The sequence below is a fragment of the Passer domesticus genome, chromosome 2, assembly GCF_036417665.1.
Source record: "Passer domesticus isolate bPasDom1 chromosome 2, bPasDom1.hap1, whole genome shotgun sequence".
In the NCBI taxonomy this organism is placed as follows: Eukaryota; Metazoa; Chordata; class Aves; order Passeriformes; family Passeridae; genus Passer; species Passer domesticus.
In genome coordinates, this window is record NC_087475.1 from 4638257 (window position 1) to 4661051 (window position 22795).

The window sequence follows — 22795 nt, forward strand, 5'->3', positions numbered from 1 at the left end:
GTGATGTGAGGGCAGCGAGGCCCTGGCACAGGGTGCCCAGAGCAGCTGTGGCTGCCCCTGGATCCCTGGCAGCGCCCAAGGCCAGGCTGGATGCAGCTATGAGCAAACGGGGCCAGCGGAATGTGTCCCTGCCCACGGCCGGGGGGACGGCACTCACTGATATTTAAGGTCCCTTCCAACCCAACCCCTTCCACGATTCCGGGATTCCTGCGCGGGGAGGGCGCCGCCGGGGTAGGCGGGACGCTCCCGAGGCGGCCGCATCCCGGCGGGAGGGACGGCGCGGGGTCCGCGCGCTGCGCGGAGCTCATCACCCCCATCCGTCCGTCCGTCCGTCCATCCATCCATCCATCCATCCATCCATCCATCCATCCATCCATCCATCCATCCATCCATCCATCCATCCATCCATCCACCCATCCCTCCCTTCCAGCGGGGGCGGCGCAGGCGGAGCGGGGCCGCCCCCGCGGAAGGAGCGCGCCGCCCCCGCCGCCCCGCGCCGCCCGCAGAGGGCGCTGCCGCCGCCCGCGCCGCGCTCCGCGCTCCGCTCCGCGCCCGCCGGGCCCGCGCAGCCCCCGCGCCCGCCCCGCTCGCAGCCCCCGCTCCGGCGGAGCCCCGCGGCCGGCCGGTGCCGCTGCCCCCCGGTGGGCGAGCGGGCGTGGGGAATGGAGACGCCCGACAGCGTCCTGGGGGCCGTGTGACAGCCAGCGGCGCCCAGACGCGCGCACGGAGCCGCAGCCGGAGCCGCGCAGAGCCGCCCTGCCCCGTCCCGTCCCGCGGGGAGCCGGCATGGAGTGACAGCAGCCGCCAGGTAAGCGGGGCTGCCCTGCCCGAGGGGACGCCGCCAGGGCGGTGGGGTCGGGGCTCGCGGGTTTGCCGCCTGTGCCCTCACGGCTCCTGGCCGCCGCGTTTCTCCATCTCCCCCCGCTGCCCCAAAAATCCAGCCCCACGAGCAGCCGCGGCGGCCGTGCCGAGGGATGCGGGGAGCGATACTTATGTAACCCGGGGGCGAGCGGCCGCTGCCCGCCGGGCGAGGGGCGAAGTGGCGGCGGCGGAACCGCGGCCGAGGGGGGCTCGGCGGGGCGGCCCCGGGGTCCCCGCTTCCAGCTGCCGTCGCGGGAGCCTCCGCGTGGGAGCCCCATCCCTACGCCCTCGGGCAAAAGCGGCGCCGCCGCCGCGACGGGAGCGGGGCTGCGCCGGCCTCCCCCGGCTCCGGGGCTCGGCACCGCGGGCACCGCGTCCCGCCCGGCCGCCCCCTCCTTCCCCGAGCCGGGAAGAACTTCAGAGCGGGGAGGAGGCGAGGAGCGGGGGGACCATGCTGGTTTGGCCGCTCCCGTCTCACTTCTCCGCGGGGAGGATGCGCTGGGGCGGCGCGGGAGGCAGCCGGAGCCGGGATGAGAGCAGCCGGAGCCGGGATGAGAGCAGCCGGAGCCGGGATGAGGGGCCGGCCAGGGAGGGGACAGCCTCCCCCGGGGGACACGGGTGGCGCAGGGGACGGGGGTGTTCACGGAGGGGTGCCCGTCTCCTCTTGTTCGGAGGGAGAGCCAGCTCGGTATCACCATGGCGACCTGAGGGAGGAAAGAGCTAAATAAATAAATAAGTAAGGGATAACTCCCCCCGTCTTCCACTCGCCCCCGGCCCTCGCCGTGCCTTCCCGGCCAGGTCCGGTGCTAAAGGTGGGGAGGAAAATACCGCGGACAAAACTTTGGTCTCGTGGTGAAAGCGGGCGGCGAAGGGCCGGGGGAGCGCGGTGGGGAGGGGAGCGCAGCTTCGGGGACTCCCGCATCGCCGCGGCCGGAGCATCTTCTCCGGGAAGCTGCCTCGGGGCTTGCTCCTCATGGCTGCTTAGGATGCTCAGGATGCCTCCCTTTCCCCCCCTGCTCCTCGACCTCTCCGCAGCCCCGGGGCTCTGCCTTGGGCTGCCCGACCGGTCCGGCCCCGCTCCAGCACCGCGGACAGCGCCCGGGGGAGCGCGGGATGCGCGGGGACGGCGCGGCTCGGGGGCTTTGAAACGGGAATTCTGCGCTGGGAATACCGGGAGAAGCCCCCACCGGTGTCCCCGCTGTTAAAATCCCCCCCGAGCCGCTCCGTGCTGGGCGCCAGGAGCCAGGGGAAGACTCACTCAGGGCCACTAAACTTTCCTGAGCCGAACGAATGCAGGAGCAGGGAGCACAGACATTTAAAAAATGAGGTATTTTCCAGGCAGCTCGCTCGGGGTTGTTTTTTTAGGGCTGTTTTGCAGCCGTTCTCTGTAAGGTGTAACTGCATCCCCCAGCAGGTCCGTTCACACACACAACACCCGTGAAGGGAGCCCTGCAGAAACTGTGAGAAATGCCCAACCTCGGCTGCTGCGCCTGCAGGAAACTCGCGGAGAAATAGCACTGGGAGGGAACTGCACTCTTAGCTCAGGGAGCCGTCCCGCTGCTGAGGGGCACAGGTGGGGTTTGTGCCGGGCAGTCGTGGTCAGCTCATTGCAAAAACCCCTCCTGACAGAGCCCTCTTCTCCTCAGACAGCTGGGGACCAGTTTAAATAAACAGAAAAAGTGAGGAGGAAAGAAGTGTTGGGTTAGTGATAATGCACCGACAGCCAGGATACATTTCTTGCTCTGATGGGTTGTAAATCATTGGCTCAGCTCGCCTATACCTATCTCGTTCTAGCAGTTACATATGCAGTTATTACCTCAGACTAGGAAAAAATTAGTCCAGGAAAGCAAACAACATAATTAATACTATTCACTGGGGGAGATAGAGATGGATTAGTCACTTTTGGGCTGTTCACTGTGTCAGGATGTTCGTTTTTCATTAAGCAAAGGAAATTTATTTGATCTTGCCTCAGTGCTGATAGGCAGTAAACTATAGGCACATGGAGAGTTATTGGTTTGGAATCCAGATCCCTGGCCTCTCTGGGTTGTGCTTTAACTATCAGCAATCTATCAAATCACACCAGGACTGGCTTCCTGCTCTGCCTGCCTTCCTTCTTGCTTGTAAATTCTCTGCTTCAAAGAATTCTGGAAGAGACAAACACATAGGTGAGTCCTAGTCGAGTATGGTAGTTAATTGGGATTTTTATTTATCCCTGTGATGCCCAGGGTGGGCATTCCTGGGTGGGGCTCTGGTGGAAGGTGTCCCTGATGATCCTTGAGGTCCCTTTGGACCCAAACCATCCTGTGATTCCCTGCAGGGACTCCTTGCTGAGAATAACAAATCCTTTTTCTTGTAAATCCACATTTTGCCCTAACTCTGCTTCTGGAGTGAACTAATGAGTTAAGCCTTTGTGGAAATGGAGACCTGGATATTTTAATGCTGGGCCTCCCATTTCCAAGCCTGTCTCCCAGGGAATATGGGAATAAAGGCCTGAACTGTAAGTACAGGCTGGGGAACTCATTACTTTCCTGTGGGAAAATGAGAAGTAACAGAAGCCAACTCTTCTTGAGGGCAGTTCCCAAAGCATTTGCAATACTTGAAGTTATTGATTTCCTTACATAAGGCAGGGCTCCTGCAGCGTCACAACAATGCTATCAGATCATTACCAAATGATTTTGCCTCATAAGCAAATAAGGAAAGAATTAATTATAGCAACACCAACCCAAAGCCCCACAACCACAGCCCCAATTAGCAAAAGGCTCAGTTCTTTGTGGGATTTCTGCCAGTGCATTTGCACCACATTCAGTTTGAGCTTCCCAAAATACATAATTTCACTGCAGAAAAGACTTGTTTTTCACAAGCATGTGTTTGGAGCCTTGTTTTGTAGTCATTTTGTTGAAACGTGGTACATTGGAAGGAAAATAAGATCTCTCCTTCAAACTATGTCAGAGAAACAGAATTTCATTTACATTTTCATAAAATCCCCATCACAAGGGATATATTCAAATATTTCACAATAGGTTCAGGTATAAGCTTTATGTTCTTTCTTTCACCTCTCAGGAGCTCTGGACACTGTTGGTGTAGGATTACCTTGTTTGTCATGATCTTCTATTGTATTTTTACATATAAAAACTGTTTTATTCAGGACTTGTCTATATCCTTCTATAAAAGGAAGAAGTAAAATAATTCATATTAACACTCTCCAAAATAATTTATGTCTTAAGCAGCAGTGCTGGATGCATTGTAAAGATCCCATTTCTATTGTATAATTTCTTTGATTTTCATTGCTGTTAAAAGCTTTGCACCTTGTTCAGTGCTTCCATCACCTTCTTGCTCCAGGATGTTACTTTTTATATGGGATAATGAAGCCCTAGCAGTTTTTAAAAATATATAAGGTTTAGGTTAATGTTTTTCATTTATGTGGGTGTACAATTTTTACTGGTGGAGGCAGTTTGATACTAGAAAACAATATTCCCAATATATTAAGTATTAATATTTATATATTGATTGTGCAGAATGTGATGTTTCTTAACAAACCCCAGATTTACCAAACAGCAAACCCAAGGGAAAAGTTTTAATCTCAGTCCCACTTGACTTCCTGGAAATTTATTTTTTTTGCTTTTAGTTGCTTTGCTTTTGGAGGTTTTCCCCAGATGCTTTGCTAGAATGCTGCTGATGTTGAAAATACAATTTTTATGTTTTATTAATAGCTGGAATAGATGTATTGAACAACTGGAGGTTATTGAATCCCGTTTTTCCACACAGCACTGCAATTTTTAATGATGCCCAAGGACTCCTGACAGAGGCTCATGACTGTGTCATGGAGTCTCTGCCAAAAGGACATCCCAAACCAGCCCATCCCAACCCACACTCTGCAGGACATCCATGGGATCAGTCCTGTCCATGCAGGTTCTGGAGGAGAAAAACCTCTGTGATCAAAATTCTTGTGAAGAGACTGGAATTTTCCTGTCCTTAGCATGGCAGGATACTGTCCATAAGGAGGCTCAGAGCACCTTTAACCCCTCCTTGAACTCATCTCCTCCTCCTCATTTAACTCCTCACCCATGGTCTGCCTCACACAATGTCACCCAGGGCCAGGGGAATTTGGCAGCTGAGGAAACACACCTTGCTTCCATTTGGAAAGCTCATTAAAGTGGGGTTTTTTGCAGTCTATTCATGAGCTCCTACATATGGCCAGCAGAACATCCTGTCCTCAGACACAGGACAGAAAAACAAAGCATGGAGATTTTCAGGTTCTTCAAAAATAGGCAATTTCTACCCTCAGAGTCACACCATGCCCAGTGAAATTGAAGAATTACAGAGTCAAAGAATGGTTTGGATTGAAAAGGACCTCAAAAATCATCTTGTTCCAGCCCCCTGCCCTAGGCAGGGAACCTTCCCCTAGAGCCCCATCCAGCCTGGCCTTGAACACATTGAAAACCTTCATGAGTGCAAGGGCTCTCCACAGCCCTGACTGCAGAAACACAAATTTATGCCAGAGGTTGCACAAGAAGCTTTAACATAAATGCCAAGGGCTGGTCAGAGAAGTTTTTTTTCTAGAGTATTACCCAAGAGAGCTTTGAATTAAAAAATAGCCACAAGGCAAAAGCCCATTCTGCTGCTATTTTCCAGTTACAACCTCAGGTTAGACATTAATGGTAGCTGGAAGTCTGTATCCACAATATCCACCAAATTTCAGCTGGAAATTATTTACTTCCAAGAAGTATTTACTTTCTTGTCTCACTCTGGAGGGAAAATAACAGAGTCCATCCAAGGGCAGAGCCTGCCTTGCAGTCAGAAAACCCTTAACATTTGCACACACAGCTTGCAATGCATAGGAGTAAATTATGATTCCACAGAGATTTAAGGGTTTTTTTTTTTTTTAAGTATCTGCATTAATAACTCTGGGTGTGAGTGCTGACAGTGAAGGCTCAAATACTTAAACCAGAGAGCCTCTTATTAACCCTGACTGCCAGTGACCTCCCCACCCTTTCTGGCCGTGTCCATGTGAGGGAGCTCAACTTCAGACTCTGACACCTCTGGGGACATCCACACCTCAGAAAAACCTCTCAGCCCCAGGAAGCCTCTGACTCATCCCAAAACTGAGGAACAGGGTGCCCAGAGCAGCTGTGGAGCCCCTGGATCCCTGGCAGTGCCCAAGGCCAGGATGGACACTGGGGCTGGAGCAGCCTGGCACAGTGGAAGGTGTCCCTGCCATGGCACTGGATGATTTTAAGGTCCTGTCCAACCCAAATCATTCTGGTGATGCCTTGTGCAGGCTGCCCTAGAGCAGAGACTGGGCAGAGCTAAAGAATAAAGCAGGGATTTATGAAAAGGCCTCCATGGATCCACCTTGGGCAGCACCAGAGCCCAGCCAGGGCTGCACCCAGGATGAACCCAAATGGTCCCAAAATGCACGAGCGCTGCCGGGGTCTCTCCCTGGGCTCAGCTCTGCTCCATGTGCACATTGCAGTTCAGTGTCCAACCCCAGCTGCAGCCCCTGCAGTCCCATCCTGCTTGTTTTTCTCTCTGCAGCCCACGGGGTTTGTGCTCCTGGGCTGAGATTTGGATCATTTGTCCTTGGTGCCCAGCTGGAGCAGGAATTGTTTTGTCTCCCTGCTCTGTGCACAGAGCTCACCATCCCATAATGTGAAGCTCAGAAGTGCACACTAAAGCAGCACAGGATCTGAAAAATATAAAAGCTCAAACCTGAGGCATCACTGGGATTTTATGAGTTTGGGCTACAAATATAAGTGTAAAGGTAAATGTGAACTTTTCCATTTGGCTTTGAGGCCTGATCCTCATGTGCCCCATGGCCAAAGGAGGTGAGAGACATTTTGGGTGGAGAGAGGTTCTTAAAAAACCCTTGGATACAATTCCACAACCTGTCACAGGCCTGCAGAAACTGCCTCAGTCTTGACTTCATTTCATTTCATTGCATACCCTTTGACCTGTGTTGGATCTTTAAATTCAGCTGTGCCTTCAGGAAGAGCAGTCCCAGGTCTGATTGCTACTGCCACAGCAGTGATGGCATTTCAGAGACAAATAAACACTGTTTATTAACAAAGAGGTTTGTACAGCTGGTCTGGATTATCCCACGTTCCTCTCCTCTGTAGAGACTGTTGGAGGCTGACCTGAGGAAGACAATGTGCACAGGATTTTTTTGGGACTCTCTGGAGCAGAACACTGGGGCTTGTTTTCTGATGACAGCAAAGTGCTGGCATTTGTGCTGATTTCTGAAAAAAAAAACCCAAACAACTAAAAAACTAAAAAAAAAAACAAACAAAAAAAAAAAAAAAACAACCAGAAAAAAAACCCCTAACAAACCAAAAAAAAACCCCAAAACACTTCTGGACAAGAAAACAATGATGAGCAGATTGAAAGGGTGAAACAGGAGGCTGAGGGAAGGAATGGCATGATGAGAGCCTGCACGAGAGCATCGTTAATTCAATGCTCTAATCAACTGTGTTCTGCAGTGCTTTATCACAACCATCCCTGCTTCAGCCTCTCCAGCTCAGAGCACTTTGCAGCATTGCAGGAAATCCTCTGCTTTTTGCTTCCCATTTAAAAAATAATCTCATTGTGTCTTGTCAATACAGACAACTTTGTCAATGAAAGCAGAGGAGAAATTATCATATAATTTTGTATTTATCATAATCAAGAGCAGGGGTTCATTAGAACAATGAGCAATTGTCAAATTATTTCTCAGAGTAGTTATTTGAAGAATGAGAAATGGGTATTTCTTACCTTCCTGCTTTTTCTTCCACCATCTCCTGCAGACACACAGAGTCTGCAGTTTCTATCAGCCTGCCAGATCAATTTCCCATTCCTGAAAAGAAGCATTTATGTTAAATGATTGTAATTAAGAAGCTCCTTGCAGCTCAATAGCTGTCTGGACACGCAGAGGTAATTCCCCATCGATTTCCATGGGGCCAGGTTTCCACAGGAAGATCTCCAAAAGGCACTGCCTGCTTTGGAAGTGCAGCTTCCCTGGGCTTCTTAGAGAGCCTTAGAGTGCAATCATGGAATCATTAAGGTTTGAAAAGACCTCAAAAATCATTGTGTCCAAGCTGTGACTGCTCTGCACCTTGTCCCCAGAGCACTGAGTGCCACCTCCAGGCCTTCCTTGGACTCTTCCAGGGATGGGCACTCCAAGCCTCCCTGGGCAGCCCCTGCCAAGGCCTGAGCACCCTTTCCATGGGGAAATTCCTGCTGGTGTCCACCCTGAGCCTCTCCTGGCACAGTCTGAAGCCATTTCCCCTTTTTCTGTCCCTGTTCCCTGGGAGAACTTCCCCCTCCCCCATGAGCAATGAGGTCTTCCCTTAGAGCATCAATGAAAAGAGCAGGGCAACTCCAAAGGGAAACTCCAAAAAGTAATTTTATTCCATCAAAGACCTCAGGAGGCTTCTAGATATACCACAGTTTGGTGCCTCAAGTTTCATGGGATGCCTCTCTGGTAATTAAATCAAGGTGGCCATCTGCAGGTGCAGAAGGTGTGGGAGATGAATCCTGTCTCCAGAGCTCCCTCACAGAACTGTGCCCACTAAACTTCCTTGTGCTGTCCTGCATCACTCTCCTCCTGTCTGGCTTATAAAAAAAAATCAAGTTTATGTAGAAGTCAGGCTTATTTTTATCTCACGTTGTTCCTGACGCTCTCCAGCTGCAGCCTGAAGTGGCTCAGTGCCCTCTGGTCTCAGTGGCCTTGGACTCTCAGAGCTGGAACCAACAGCAGGGGCAGGGAGGACACAGGTGGGCAAGGACATGGAAAGAGTCATTTTTAACTAATTAAAACCAGAGGCTGATTATAATCTCAGGATTGCCATTAACTGCAGCAGGCTGTGGATCAGTGAGGAAAGGAAAGGAAAGGAAAGGAAAGGAAAGGAAAGGAAAGGAAAGGAAAGGAAAGGAAAGGAAAGGAAAGGAAAGGAAAGGAAAGGAAAGGAAAGGAAAGGAAAGGAAAGGAAAGGAAAGGAAAGGAAAGGAAAGGAAAGGAAAGGAAAGGAAAGGAAAGGAAAGGAAAGGAAAGGAAAGGAAAGGAAAGGAAAGGAAAGGAAAGGAAAGGAAAGGAAAGGAAAGGAAAGGAAAGGAAAGGAAAGGAAAGGAAAGGAGCTTTGTCTGGTACAAGTGCAGGACAGCAGAACTGTTAGATGAGAAATAAATAAAATGTCTCATTTAGTTCTCCACTGAATGGGAGCTGGAGATTATCAAACCTTCATCCAGCAGCACTTGTAGAGGGGAGGAGGAGGAAGGAGGAGCTGGACCCCAGCCCATCAGTGCCACCAGTGCCCAGCAAGCTGGGCACGTCCCACAAACCCACTGCCTCTCCAGCCACCTCCAAACCCAGGCTGTGTGACTCACTGCACAGCAATCCCAGTCCTTCAGGTAGTTCATCATGTTCAATAAACTAGATACATGTTTATCTCAGCTGAGTGTCCCACAGGGATGTGAGCAATCCTTGGGAAGCTGCTGGATTCTATCTACAAGGCATAATTACATTAAAGTATAAAGTGCATCCCAAGCCTTCCATGATTACAAGCAAAGCAGCTTCCCCCAAATACACCAGAGTTACCACTAAAACCCGTAAGAGAAACAAGCAGAACATTGTAGTGACAAAGAAAATATTCCAACAAGAAAATATTCCAACAATATCTGGAATATTCTAGTGATGGTGGCTGTAATTATGTGTTGGACATTTACAATGATTTTTTTTCTTTTTTGTTGCTAAGAATTGACTTACTATAGATGTTCTCCACACATTCACCACCACTAAATTTTTCCCTAAAACAGGACTTAGAAGATTTAAGGCTGACCCTAAACTTCTACTGCAGTTCCAGATTCTGAGTCTGGCTGAGTTCTTCATTTCTAGTCAGAGGAAGGAAAGCTACATCCAAATATAAGATGGTTAAAATTTGGAAGAGGTGGGAAGGAGAAGAGATTGAGAGAGAAGGGAAAATTACATACAGAAAAAAAAAAAGCCCTAGAATTGGATCATAAAGACTCCCATTCCACAGCTCTGGGATGTTTCCCTGGAATTTAGGTGACCTGCAACATCTGAATGTTGCTGATCATTATTTTCTACCCCTTGCAAGTGGCAAATTTGTGGTCTAAGCTACAGCAGTGAATTCACTGACCCAATACTACCAGAGCATTTGCCTTCTGGATATACAGAAAATATTTTTCCTTGAATAATTATTTTTAATAAACTCCCCAGAAAAGAAGGAGAACCCTCTGTGTATAGGCAGCAAATGCCTGGTATTGACACGCTGCATTCCAGCAGTGTTTGCTGAAGGAAAGAGCTTTGCTCTTCCATGGAGTAACACACAAGGACAGCAGATATGAAACCAATTTACCTCCAGAACTTCAAGAGAAATACCACATAAAATAAAATTTTAAAAAATTTTTAAAAAATAATGTTTGCGAAGAGCAGAACTCAATGTTTGTTTGTTGTTTTGTTATTAATTCCAGCTGCTTTCAGAAGCCAGGCTGGTGGGTTTGGGCACAAGTCAAATATTAGAAGAGAATTTTAAGCAGGAAAATCAGGTAGGGCCTTAGAATTACAGCAGAGGAAAGATTTATGATATTAACATGAGCAGAAATAATGATAACAAAAGAAAGTGGAGGAAGCTTTGCAGGAAATGCTCAGGAATAGTAAAACCCACCAAGCTGCTACAGAAATAGAATCACAGAAAATATGAGATCTGCTAAATGCATTTTAGTCAAAGAGCATTAAAGTCTCTCCCTTCACTTCAAGGGGTTTCATATCAGACCTTAAATGTAAATTTATTTTAAACAGGCTGGTAGATAGGAGAGAGAGGTCTGACATGCAGCTTCCATTCCTTCAGGCTGCCATCAGAAATATTTGTACAATCCAGCCTCAACTTTGCTCCTCTTTGTGCTTTGTCAGTGTAAAAGCAGAACCAGGGAAGGTGATCCAACAACACATTCCAGAAACCTCTACAAATACCCTAAATGCTTTCCCATTTGAGATGATTTTAGATGGAGTTTCCCACATTTGGGCACTACACAAGCACTTGGGGGTTTTGCAGCTCCCCAGGATTAAAGAGCCCACTTTCAACAGAGGTGGATGTGCATCAACACAAACATTTACCAGGAGCTGCAGCCTGGGCGTTCCTGCAGCATTTTTAATTAAAACCAACCTGCCTCAGGTCCAAAGCATGGATTTGGGAGTAAATATGAAAACAGATTTCAAAGCAGCTTATTTTAAAATTAATGGCTGTTGGCACCTGCGTGGAACGTCAGTCAAGAGCGGTCGAGGTGAGCACAGCTGAAATGGTGAAATAAAAATATTAAGCCATCTGTTATGTTTTACATATTATTTTTAGAAATGCAGAATAAAGACAGATTTATTCCTACTTCCCCTTAATGAAGTTTTCCAGAAATAAGTGGTGCACTAACAGGCTCTTGACAATTTATGGCAGTAACCAGTCCATAAAAAGCCCATTAAAAGGCCAAGTGATGTTCAAACCATCAAATGTGTAGGCAGGGCCACCCCATAATTTTCAAGACAAAAACCAGCCCAGGAGCTGGGCTGTGCAGTTGGAAAAGGTTGGAGCAAACAGTGGCAACCGAAATGGCAAGAAAAAAAATCTTCATTTTGTTCTTGAAAACAACGCCTCAGGCACCCTCCTTATGAGCAAAAGAGGGAGAAAAATCCAACTTCACTGTTTGCAAATTGCACAGGGGAAGAACTTGAAATTTCCACAACAGTTTCTGGCTTCAGCTGAATTTCTCATTTCAGTGAAATCTGAAGTTGAGTGAGGCTGGACCCAAAGCACATATTCCACATTTCATCATAGTCACAGTCTAAAAACTGCATTTTTGTGAGTTGACCTGAGATAAATTGACCATCATTAGTGAAGATGAATCATCAGGAAAAACCACAAGCAAAAAGAAACCCCCAAAACAGAACCTCACACACAAAAAAAAGAAAAAAAAACTAAATTTCTCCAGTTCTAAATGTAATTATCAAAGCCACACTCAATAAATTAGAATTAGCACTTCTGCTCTATATCACACACCATCGTGGGAGGCAAAAAGGAGGGGATCAGTGCAGTTTGAGGCAGCTGGATAGACATGAATTAATGATTAGTAGAGAGGTCAAAATTAGAACTGTTAGAACTAAAAGTTAAAAAAAGTTTTAAAAGTTTAAAATAGAAATGTTCATAAAATTAATTGGAAAATCAAGTGCTTTGCCTTTATACTGCCTGTGATTCTTTCCCCTGAGCCAATAATCAAGGATTTAATTATGTACGAGGACATAATCTCATGTGTTTTCCCAACTTCCAGGATTTTGGTGTATGTAGAAAGACTCTTGTCCAGTGTATGTACATTTATTACTCTAATTTAACTCCTATCAGGGATCTTAAATTAGCTCAGGAAAAAAAAAAATAAATAAAAATTACAAATATAAGAATTATTATATAATTTCACAGAATCATAGAAAATAGATTAGGAGTTCTGGAGTCCTTCACAGGTGCCAAGAAGAGGGAATAATCCCATTCCACAGCCATTTGTTCCCAAACCATCCCAGTGGACGTTCATCCTTCGCTGCTGGAGGTTGCACAGCTGATCCACATGGGGCTGGATCAGAACTCCCAGGTTTTATCCCAGGGCGGGTTGGTTCCCAGCCTGGATTGATGCATGGGCTGCTCTTTGCCAGGTGCAGGACTTGCTGGTTTTCCTGTTTCAGTTTCATGAGGTTCCTGACAGCCAATGTTTCTTTTTTGGCCGAGTGACATCCCTGTGCATCCCCTGCTCCTCCCAGGCTGGAGTCAGCTGGAGGCTGAGATTCCTTTGGTGCCCCAAAAGGAATCAAAAGGGGCACCAGGAGCTGTCAGGTTTGAATCTGCAAACCCTTCAAAGGCCAAGCCCATTTCCCACTCCTCCTTACAGTCCATCCATCCACTCCATTTGTCCTTTTTTTTTTTTTGCCCAGGAAAAATTTGGGATAATGCTGAAAATCTTGCTAAAAACTGGCTGTTCTGCCCTCACCCACAGATCCAGACATTTTTGTGGTAAAAATCTGTCAGATTGGCCAGCCATGGATAAATTTGTTGCCTGGAGAGGCTGTGGAATCCCCATCCCTGGAGGTGCCCAAAGCCAGGTTGGATTTTTTCTTGGAGCAACCTGGGACAGTAGAAGGTGTCCCTGCCCATGGCAGAGGTGGAATTGGATGAGCTTTGAGGTCCTTTCCGTCCCAAAACATTCCATTATTCTATATTCTACAGTTCTAAATCCAAGCTAGCTGTTCCTGACTGTGTTCTTATATTTGATCTTTCTGGAAATAGCTTTTTTTGAGAATATATTCACTAGTTTTCCCAAGGAGTTAAGGAAAGTTAATCAGCCTGTTGTTCCCTAAATCCACCTTCTTATTTTCCTTAAAAGGACAACAAATCATTTCCCTGTTAAAGCCACGGGGGACTTTCTTATGTAGTTTGGTTTTAAGTGTTCATTATTCTAATTTTTAGATTTCATAATTCCTTCCACTTGGAACATCCTCTAGTCTCTTGGTGCTAACTTGGCTGATTCTCAGGGTATAACTCGATTTTCTGTGTGAACAGTCCATCACTGGATGATTTCTTGGCAATCTTTTCCAGATTTGTGTCACATTTCTGGAAGGTTTATATTTCATTTCTAAAGCCTTCTCATGCAGAAAGTAGGTGCCCAGCATCCCAGTCCAGGAATGGGATTGGAATTTTCCTTTGTGACGTGTTATATTTATGAAATTCCTGCCCTCACTAAATATTTTAATATTTTAATTCTATCCTCTCCATCTGCACCTGCCCTGGAATGGGAGTAACTTGAGAAACTTTCAAGTCATTTGCAACAAAATAAAGGTCAATAAAAGATTTTAATCATCCACTTGGCAAATATTTGTTGTGTGAGCAGCTCTGCACTGCCAGAGCCCACAGAGAACACACAATTCTCCAGGAATTTTGCTTCAGTTACTTCTGAGCCCTCCTTGTTTGCTTCTGATATTTCCAAGTGGATATTTTTGATCTCAGCCAAACATAAAAGGTGGCGGCTGCGTTTGAAGTGACTGAGAGTTTCCCAACTCATTTCAGTGGGAATAAATTGAAACCCTTAATTACATTTTGTCATCTCTATCAATCTTTGTGGAAGAACTTCAGCACAGTGGTATTTTCCTCATAGGCATATCCTTGTGGGATAATAATTGAAAATGTGAATTAACTGCATTAACTATCACATAATCAGGGTTTTTTTTTTTTTTTCTAAGGCAGTCAAATTTCTGATTGACTTACACTGCTACAGCAGTGACTTGAATTAAACAGCTGCCATTTTGCCATTAAAAGCAGAGCAAGAGGATTACAAGGAATTCTGAAACAAATAAATCCTTGCTCCACTCTGCTTTGGTACAAACTGTTTTCTCCAGTTTCTCTCTCAGCTTCATGACTACAGACATCTCTAGACTGTGCCCAAAGCCATCAGAGCTGTTTCAAGTGCTGAAATAAACTAAATATTCATTATTTGCTCCCCCTCAAGTGGCTGATCTTTGCCTCACCTTCTTTCCCCTCTGCTTCTTCTCCTGCTTCCTATATCTGTAGCAAAATAAAAAGAAAGAAAAATAAAAGAAAAAATCTTTTTTTTTTCCATTCAGTTTTTCAAGGCTGCTGAACAAAGCCTTTTATCCCCACTGTACCTCTGAAAATGTGCCATAGTTATCCTCCACACTTGGATTGATTTCCCACACCTCTCCTGAAGGTGTTCTTCTCTTTTCTCAAGAAATATTAATGACAAAGCTCAGGCTTATAAAAGTATGTTGACAAATGTGTGAATTACCCTGTTTTGAGTAGTAAGAAAATTTTGATTTGCTCAGATTAAAGGGAGTAAATTCCATTCTTTAGCACAAACCCTCACCTGTTCTGGAATGGTTGCTCTTTCCCCACTGGATATATATTCTGTCTCCTACTGGAATGATAAATTTTGTCCTCAAAATATGAGTCTGAGGGGCTAAGAAGTCCTGAAAACCCTTCAGAACACAAACCACAGGCAGACAGAAAATGCCATTTTCTAAAAAAAAAAAAAAAGGCAATTAACCCTAATTAACCTGTGCCCCTTCTACAGGCAAGGGACCAAGATGAAAGAACAGAGTCCTTACTAAAAAAACCAAAAACACAAACACAAGGAGAGTTTATTTTAGGGAAGAAACCTGTGGCATCAGGACAGGGAGACACTGCAGGGCTCTGTTTATCCTCCCTCAGATCCGTCAAAGTCTCAGAGCCCTCACTGGACACACATTCTCTGCAAAATCAAATCATGGTTCTCTGCTAATTTCCAGCATTTTGAACTCTTGAGTCACATCTGAAAGAGGAGCTTTTCTCCTGCCTCTAGCAACTCCCACAGAAAAAGGAACATTTGGAGCTGAGCACGGCTCCAGTAGATGCAGCACAGGCATCTCGCAGCTCCACAGCACTGACAGGGCCAGAAAAAGAAGATCTGATGGAAGGGGATGCAAGAAGAATTCCACGGCCAACTCCTGTAAATAGTGCCCTATTTGCACCAAAGAAGATTCTCATGCTTAGTACCCAGTTATCCATGTTTTTATCAGGTCACTGGATGAAATCCCTGGGCTGCAGCAGCTCATTACACACACACAGAGATGGGCATTTTTGCCTGGCACAGTTATCCCCTAATCTGAATAATCCCAATTAAAGCACTTTGTCCTTTCAGCTGTCACAACCTGAGGCTGTTCACCTTTCCCAATGCTCCATGCCACTGTCACTCTCCTCACTGAGCAGCTCCTGTCTCTCCACGCTGCTGCAGCATTACATAACCAGCCCTGTGCAGGAAAACCCAGCTCAAGAGCCCAGCCACGTCCAGGTGTCTCCTTGGAGAGAGGCACAAACTCAGGGCTGACCAATCCCCCCTGGAACTGCAGTGCTGGGATGGAGAGAGGAGAGAATGGTGTGCAGAGTCCAAGGGAATGCAGCACCTTGGTAAACCTGCTCCTATTCCAGGGAAGGATTTCAGTCTTTCCTTCAGTAAGGGTGTGAATTTCTCCCAAGGTGCCTCAACAGGGATTAATAGAAAACATTCATTGAGAAGCAATACTTACTATTTATTAAAACTCCACTATTAAACTTGCACATAAGGCCTTGATCTTTGTTCTGGGCATACAGAGCATGGAACAAATGCAGTGCAAAAAATTTATCCCCAAACTTCAATGTGGTGCTGTTGCCTGGAGAATTATTCCTACCAAGAGCCAGGATGGATTTACCACATTCCTCCTGAAGGTGCTCCCTTTTCCTCAAGAAATATTAATGACAAAGCTCAGGCTTATAAAAGTATGTTGACAAGTGGGTGAATTGTCCAGTTTTGAGGAGCAGGCAAATTTTAATTTGCTCAGATTAGAAGCGAGTGAATTCCATTCTTTATCACAAATCCTCACCTGTTCTGAAATGGTTGTTGTTTCCCAACTGGATATGTATTCTGTCTCCTACTGGAATGACAAATTTTGTCCTCAAAATATTCCAGACACAGAAAAACACTCACAGTAACACTGCTGTGCAACTTTCAGAGCCCAAGGTAGCAAGTCTTTACAAGAAAATGTCCCACCTTTAATTCACCCCAGGATTCAGTGTCTGCCTTAAAACAAAGCAGCAGAATTCATATGGAATAAATGTTCAGTAAGGCACTGCCTCAGCAGCTCTCAAAAGCTACAAAATACAGGAGTTTTAAATATGACATGTTGTATTTAAGTTAAATTTAAGAGCATTACAATGTACATAACCAAGAGCATGAACATTTTAACACAGGACACCTCGAATACCAGCAGTAGATCATGGAATTATAGAATCACAGAATCCCAGAATGGTTTGGGTGGGAAGCAACCTCAAAGCCCATCCAGTGCCACCCCTGCCATGGCAGGGACACCTTCCACTGTGCCAGGCTGCTCCCAGCTGCAATGTCCAACCTGGCCTTGGGCACTGCCAGGGATCCAGGGGCAGCCCCAGCTGCTCTGGGCACCCTGTGCCAGGGCCTGCCCACCCTGCCAGGGAACAATTCCTAATTCCCAATACCTGATCTGAACCTACTCATTCAGTTGGAAGCCATTCCCTGTTGTCCTGTCACTCCAGGCTGTCACGAGAAGTGACATCCATCTTTCTCTTGGGCTCCCTTTATCATCTTCAGATGATTGCAAAGCTTCTGCCACAGAAACAGTGTCAGCACGGCGAAAGAGGAGGGATGAAGTTGGGCATCTTCACCTTTGAGACACTTTGATGTGGCACTTGGGGACGTGGGGTGGTGGTGGCCTTGGCACTGGTGAGGAATGGCTGGGCTGGGTGACCTTGAGCATCCTTTCTAACCCAAATGAGTCTGAGTTTCCAGGTGTGTGCAAACACCGGGTACTTTGGAAAGGGCCTGGAATCAAAGCCATGCTTAGAATCATTCATGAAATTGTTCTAAGTGGGATGAAGTCAAACCATTGAACAAATCTGGTTATTCCCAGGATTCAGAGAATTCAGAGAATGACAAGGTTGGAAGAGACCTTCAAGATCATTGAGTCCAACCCAGCCCCAGCACCTCAGCCTTATTCCCCTTTATTTCCTGTGTTTTTGCATCAGCACAGACAACAGCTGAGATGATCAGGATAATGAGCTCCTGGTGCAACTCCTGCACAGAAAGTTTGTCCTGTGCTTTTCCAGCCATGTTTTGCACTGGGAAGGACTCAGCACAAATGCCAGGTAGTGACAGGAGAGGAGAGGAACAAGGTGCTATTACACTGGGGGTTGAAAATAGATCACTGACATAAAAGATCACAAAATCAAATCTCTTTTGAGCAATTGGAAGAATCCCACAGATTCCAGGAGTTGTCAGTTGTAAGGATTTGGGGGAATTTTGTAGAAAACTGCAGCAGCTAGGGAAAGCTGTCCTCCAGAGAAAGGGCATACCAAGAGGAATCCATATCAAGTATTAAAAGATAAGAGATTAACTGAGCTCAGTGGAGAATTTCACACTGACCTCACAGGAACAAAGCACACAGGGACTGTGCCATGACATTAGAGACAGTTTCTGAGGGAAATAGGGGTTAACACTGGAAGCCAAGAAACAAAGAGGAGTTCAGCCTGGAAGAGGCTGCAGTAATAGCAAGAAATTAATCTTGAGGAGATCGGCAGCAAGAGGAAGGGCTGAGAGACTTTTATCCCACTTCTCAACAGAAAAGAAAGCTACAGATGAGATTTAGTAGGATAAAGAGTATTTTTCATGGATTTTTGCACTGGAAAGGGCTGTGGTGAGCAAGGAACTACTCAACCCAAGAGGGATGATCCTTCCCTATAACTGGATAGGACATAAGTCTTGATGTTCTTAAATCAATTAAACCTGAAGAATACCCTAAAAGCCAGCCTGAGACAACATCAAGTCTATCTCAGAGTTCATGGACAATGAGGGAAATTCCAGCAGGCTGGAGAGAGCACATGTGGTGCCTGTGTTAAAGGTGAAGGATGTTTGGCAGAAAAAGGAAAAGAAACTGGTGAATTATGGACCACTCAAATTAAGCTCTTTAAGAAATAAAAACTGCTTTAAGCACCAGGAAATATAAGCCAAAATGGCTTTATCAACAGCACATTGCATCAAAGCTGCCTCATTTCATTCCACAGTAGATCAACACAGGCTAAGAAAGAAGCTGAGGAGGGTCATATATTTTGATTTTATTAAGACATTACACCATCTGCCACAGGGTTCTAATCAGGAAGCGGGGAAATCTGGTCCAGGAGAAATCACCTTCTCATGGCTATAAAATTAATTGTAAAACATGCCAAGGAGGAGTTACCAAGGGTGCATTGACAGCATGGAAGGATGTGGCCAGTTGGGTCTGTGGAGTGCCCAATTCTGTCAGATAAAATAATGGTTTCTGTGTTTTAGAGGGTAAGTTTAGCATCCCAAATGATCTCGACAAAATGAAGAAAAAGTCTGAAAAACCAAACTCAACTCTAATAGCAACAGACCATTGCTCTAAAACAGGGCTAATTGGCTACAAAAACAAATAACAAAAAACCCAAGAATAATTGGCTACAATAACAAAGGACTGGAAACAGCCAGAGAACAAAATTCCCAAACACGCTCTAGATCTCACATATTCCACCCTGGAATGTGTGAATCAGGCCCAGGAGAAGCAGAGCATCCCACTCCTGAGAACAAGGATCCAACACCTGCCTTTCTTCGTGCCTGATGACTCCACCACCACAGAACCTCCAGTTTAAATTCTTCCAAAGTCATTTGACGTTGCTCTGAGCCAAATGTTTCCTCAAGGTGTTCAGCATTTCAGGAACACAGGGCAGATGTTTTATCAGGCTGCTTGTGGGTTCCAACAGCCTGGTTGTGTCTGCCAGGAGCAGATCCTGAGGGAGAATGAAACTTTTGGCTGCCTCGCTGAGACATTTGGAGGAGGAGGAGGAGGAGGAGGAGGAGGAGGAGGAGGAGGAGGAGGAGGAGGAGGAGGAGGAGGAGGAGGAGGAGGCAGCACTTTATTATTATAAATCCACAGTTCTTATAGAAACAATGGTGGACCTAAGACCTGATTTGCCTTTAGGAATCTTCTCTCACCTGTTGGTCAAGAAGGGACAACTCCTTCTTGTGAACATCTTTGACAAACAGAGATTGCCTGCCAGGTGCAGAGATTGGGATAATAATTGTTTTAATTCTTTCTCTGAGCTTTCTCACAGCTTCCCAGGAAAATCCTGGGGGAGCTATGGCTCTCTCTGTTCAGAGGATTTGTGATTACCACAGCCCCAGAGCTTTGATTGAGTCACCCTGGGCTCAGGACCCCACAAGCAGTTAGGACTGGGGAAGTGTTATGAATAGATGTGGGGGCTTAGATAAGCCCCTGCCTTTTAGCCAGGCCCCTGGAAGTAGGCAGGAGCTTTATTGAGGTGGCCAGCACCCCAAAACCCACTCTCACTCACAAGTTCTTTAATTATGGCTGATTCAGTCAATTATAGAATGGTTTATTTAATAGACACAAAACTAACAGACATAAGACTTAAACTAAATACTACACAGGAATAAAGACAAAAAGAAAAGTACTAGTAGGTATATACAGCATGAGGTAAAAAAATTAATGTTATAGCTAGTGAAGAAAGGATATAACTCAGAGAAATCCATGAAATTCCTGCCCTCACTAAACATTTCAGTTCTATCTTTTCCATGTGCACCTGCGCTGGAATAGGAGTAATTTGAGAAAGTTTAAAGCCATTTGCAACAAAATAAAGGTCAATAAAAGATTTTAATCATTCAATTGGCAAATGCATTTTACTATCCAATTGTTGGATGGTAATTCTTTTCCTCAATTCTTAAAAAAGTAACCACAGAATCTGTGTCCAGGCTCTGGAGAGAAGTCTTGAACACTTTCAGGGTGTGTGTACATAGAAGGCTTCTGCTTCTGTGATAATTCATGTGACTTTTATAGTTTGTAAAACAGTGTCTCTCAGTCAAGAATATATTTTTTTTTATTTTATTTCTTCCCACATCTGCTCTCCAGACCAAGATGTTGGTTCTTAGCAGGGACCTGAGCCCTTTTGGCACCAGAGATGACCCCTTTGGGCCTTCCAGCCCTGGGTTATCTCCTCATTTCTGCACCAGCCATCTGTGCTAGAGAGGGCAGGACAGCCCTGCCACAGGAAGAGCCTAAATGAGAACCCTAAAACGCCCTTTTCTTGAGGTGCCTGGTGCTGGAGTGCCGGGGAAAGCAGCAGAGCACAGAGGCAAGCACAACACTCCAAAACCCTTCCAGGGCTTTCCAGCCGAGCGCCTCGGAGCAGCAGAATGTTCCTCTCTGGTTTTTGGGCAGCAATCACAAAAAGCAGATGTTACACTCTGCTCATTTTTGTCACTGGCAGCCGGCCCCCTGGCAGGATTTGAGCAACTGTTGGCATCCTTGAGCAGCTGGGCAGCAAAGCTGCTTCCTTCTCTCACACAATGCCAGGCTGAACAACCTCTGAGCCCAAAACCTCGTTCCTTTGTGCTCTGGATTTTGGCAGGCTTCTCCTCCACTCCCCCTGGCCAAACGTGGTATTCCCCACTCCTTACAGAGCCTGGGGTGTGTTTTTACTGCAGCATGAATGCTGGTGAAAAATAGATGTAAAATCCATGACACTCCTTTAACTTTCACTGCAGAAAGACTTTCTGAGTTGTCTTTGCAGTTTAACTTCCCAGGATTGTTTTGAATTCAACCTTCATCAATAAAGCAGGAAAAAGACTTAAGTGTGATGCATTTTACCTGGATGTCTAACATAATACACAACTTTACATAAAATGCTGAATAATTCTGACATTAGACAAACAATTTAAAAGTGAAAATTGCAGCCATTGGCAATAAATCATTTGAAGAATGAGCGCTATTAAATCCAGCATTGATGGGTGGAAGGAGAAAAATGATGCCTTATAGATCACAGTTCTTTTGCTGGAAGCTAAATGTGAGGTCTTCTGTGGAAAAATATTAAAATAAAACCCCCAAACCAACATAAAAATTATCTGCCTATTGGTCAAGTGCCAATATAAGGAATGTCACTGGTAGAACATAAAAAATAAAAATAATATACACCTGGTTAGGCACCAGATGTCACTTTTTCTGTGTTTTAGTTAATTACTCTAAAGAAAGAAAAAAAATAGTCCAAAACCAAAGTTTGGTTGTGAGATCACATAATAAAATACTAGATAATATACAATGTAAATCTTCTGGGTGGGAATTCCAGCAGGAAAATTGTAGATGCACTCAGCAACTGGAGAAGAGAGTCATGACTCAAAGAAGAAAGGGAAAAGCTGCATGGAAGAGTGTTTCAATACAGTGCAATGGTCCAAAATTGCCATAATTTCCAGATATCTTCATAAAAATCAGCCATGTAAGTCCTGCCAGCAGTCAAAAACTCAGGAATGCAGGGTGAGTGCGGCTGGACTGCTCCCAGCCAGTGAGGAGGAGATAAATATTCCCTGCCTCAAATCCTGTTTGCAATGGGGTAAAATGATCTCTGGAAGCAACAGGAATCATGTAAGGAAGAAAAAAAGTAGGTGAAATTAATTCCACAGTTGCCACCTAAGATTTCTTCAGCTTCCTGCAGCCTGGGTGAATGTGTTATCCATGGGAAACGTGGCTGCACGGAAAATTCCACTGGAAGTTTAATTTGGTGCATCCTCTTGAAAAGAAAGGGATGTGTTACTAAAGGGACAGGGCAAGTTCCTGGGGGAATTCAAGACTTTATGGTTTTAGCCTTTGTTCCATACTCTGCATCTTGCCAGCAGAGACAACCTTCAGTGTTTGGGAGGAGTAGGAATTTTAAAACTCCTTAAAAAGTTTTGGGGAATACATTGGATTCCTCATTAATCATGTGTGAAATATCTGCTTGTGTTGCTCCAAAGTTTTCCACACAGAATTTCTGGAATGAACTTGAAGAAAAATGGTCCTGATGTGAGGATGTGCTCAAACTCTTTTTCATATTTCACTGGGCACGTGTAGGATAGAGAATAACTGCTCCAAATATAGATATCAAAACTGAATATTCTCTTCATAAATACAGAAAACCTACATTAAAAACTCCACTAGAATTATCATATATCTGTTTATGCTGTTTATATCTCTTTGGGAATCATATACAGGACTCTGCATGAGATATTTTTAGATTACTGCATGATTTCACGTGACTTGCATCTAAATTTAATCCAAAATTCAAATGAGTAACTACATTTATTTCAAACCCCCAGAAGCTGGAGACTCTTCCAATAGATGATTCAATACCAAACCAAAGAATCAGAGAATTGTTTGGGTTGGAAGGGACCTTAAAGATCATTTAGTTCCAAACCCTTTTTGTGGGCAGGGAACCCTCCACCAGACCAGGTTGCTCAGAGCTTCATGGAGCCTGAAACTTGAATTTCAATGAGTTTAAATGCAAAAATATAT

General features: G+C 45.5%; 1 protein-coding gene across 2 annotated transcripts in view; it reads left to right on the forward strand.

The window, feature by feature from the left end:
* Positions 1–217: 217 nt before the first annotated feature.
* KCNJ6 (potassium inwardly rectifying channel subfamily J member 6) overlaps positions 218–22795 on the forward strand; it is a 159633-nt gene continuing 137055 nt past the window's right edge. For both annotated transcript variants that reach the window (XM_064406473.1, XM_064406475.1), the window contains exon 1: positions 218–808. The gene's annotated coding sequence lies outside the window, so the exon portion shown is untranslated. The remainder of the gene's footprint in view (positions 809–22795) is intronic.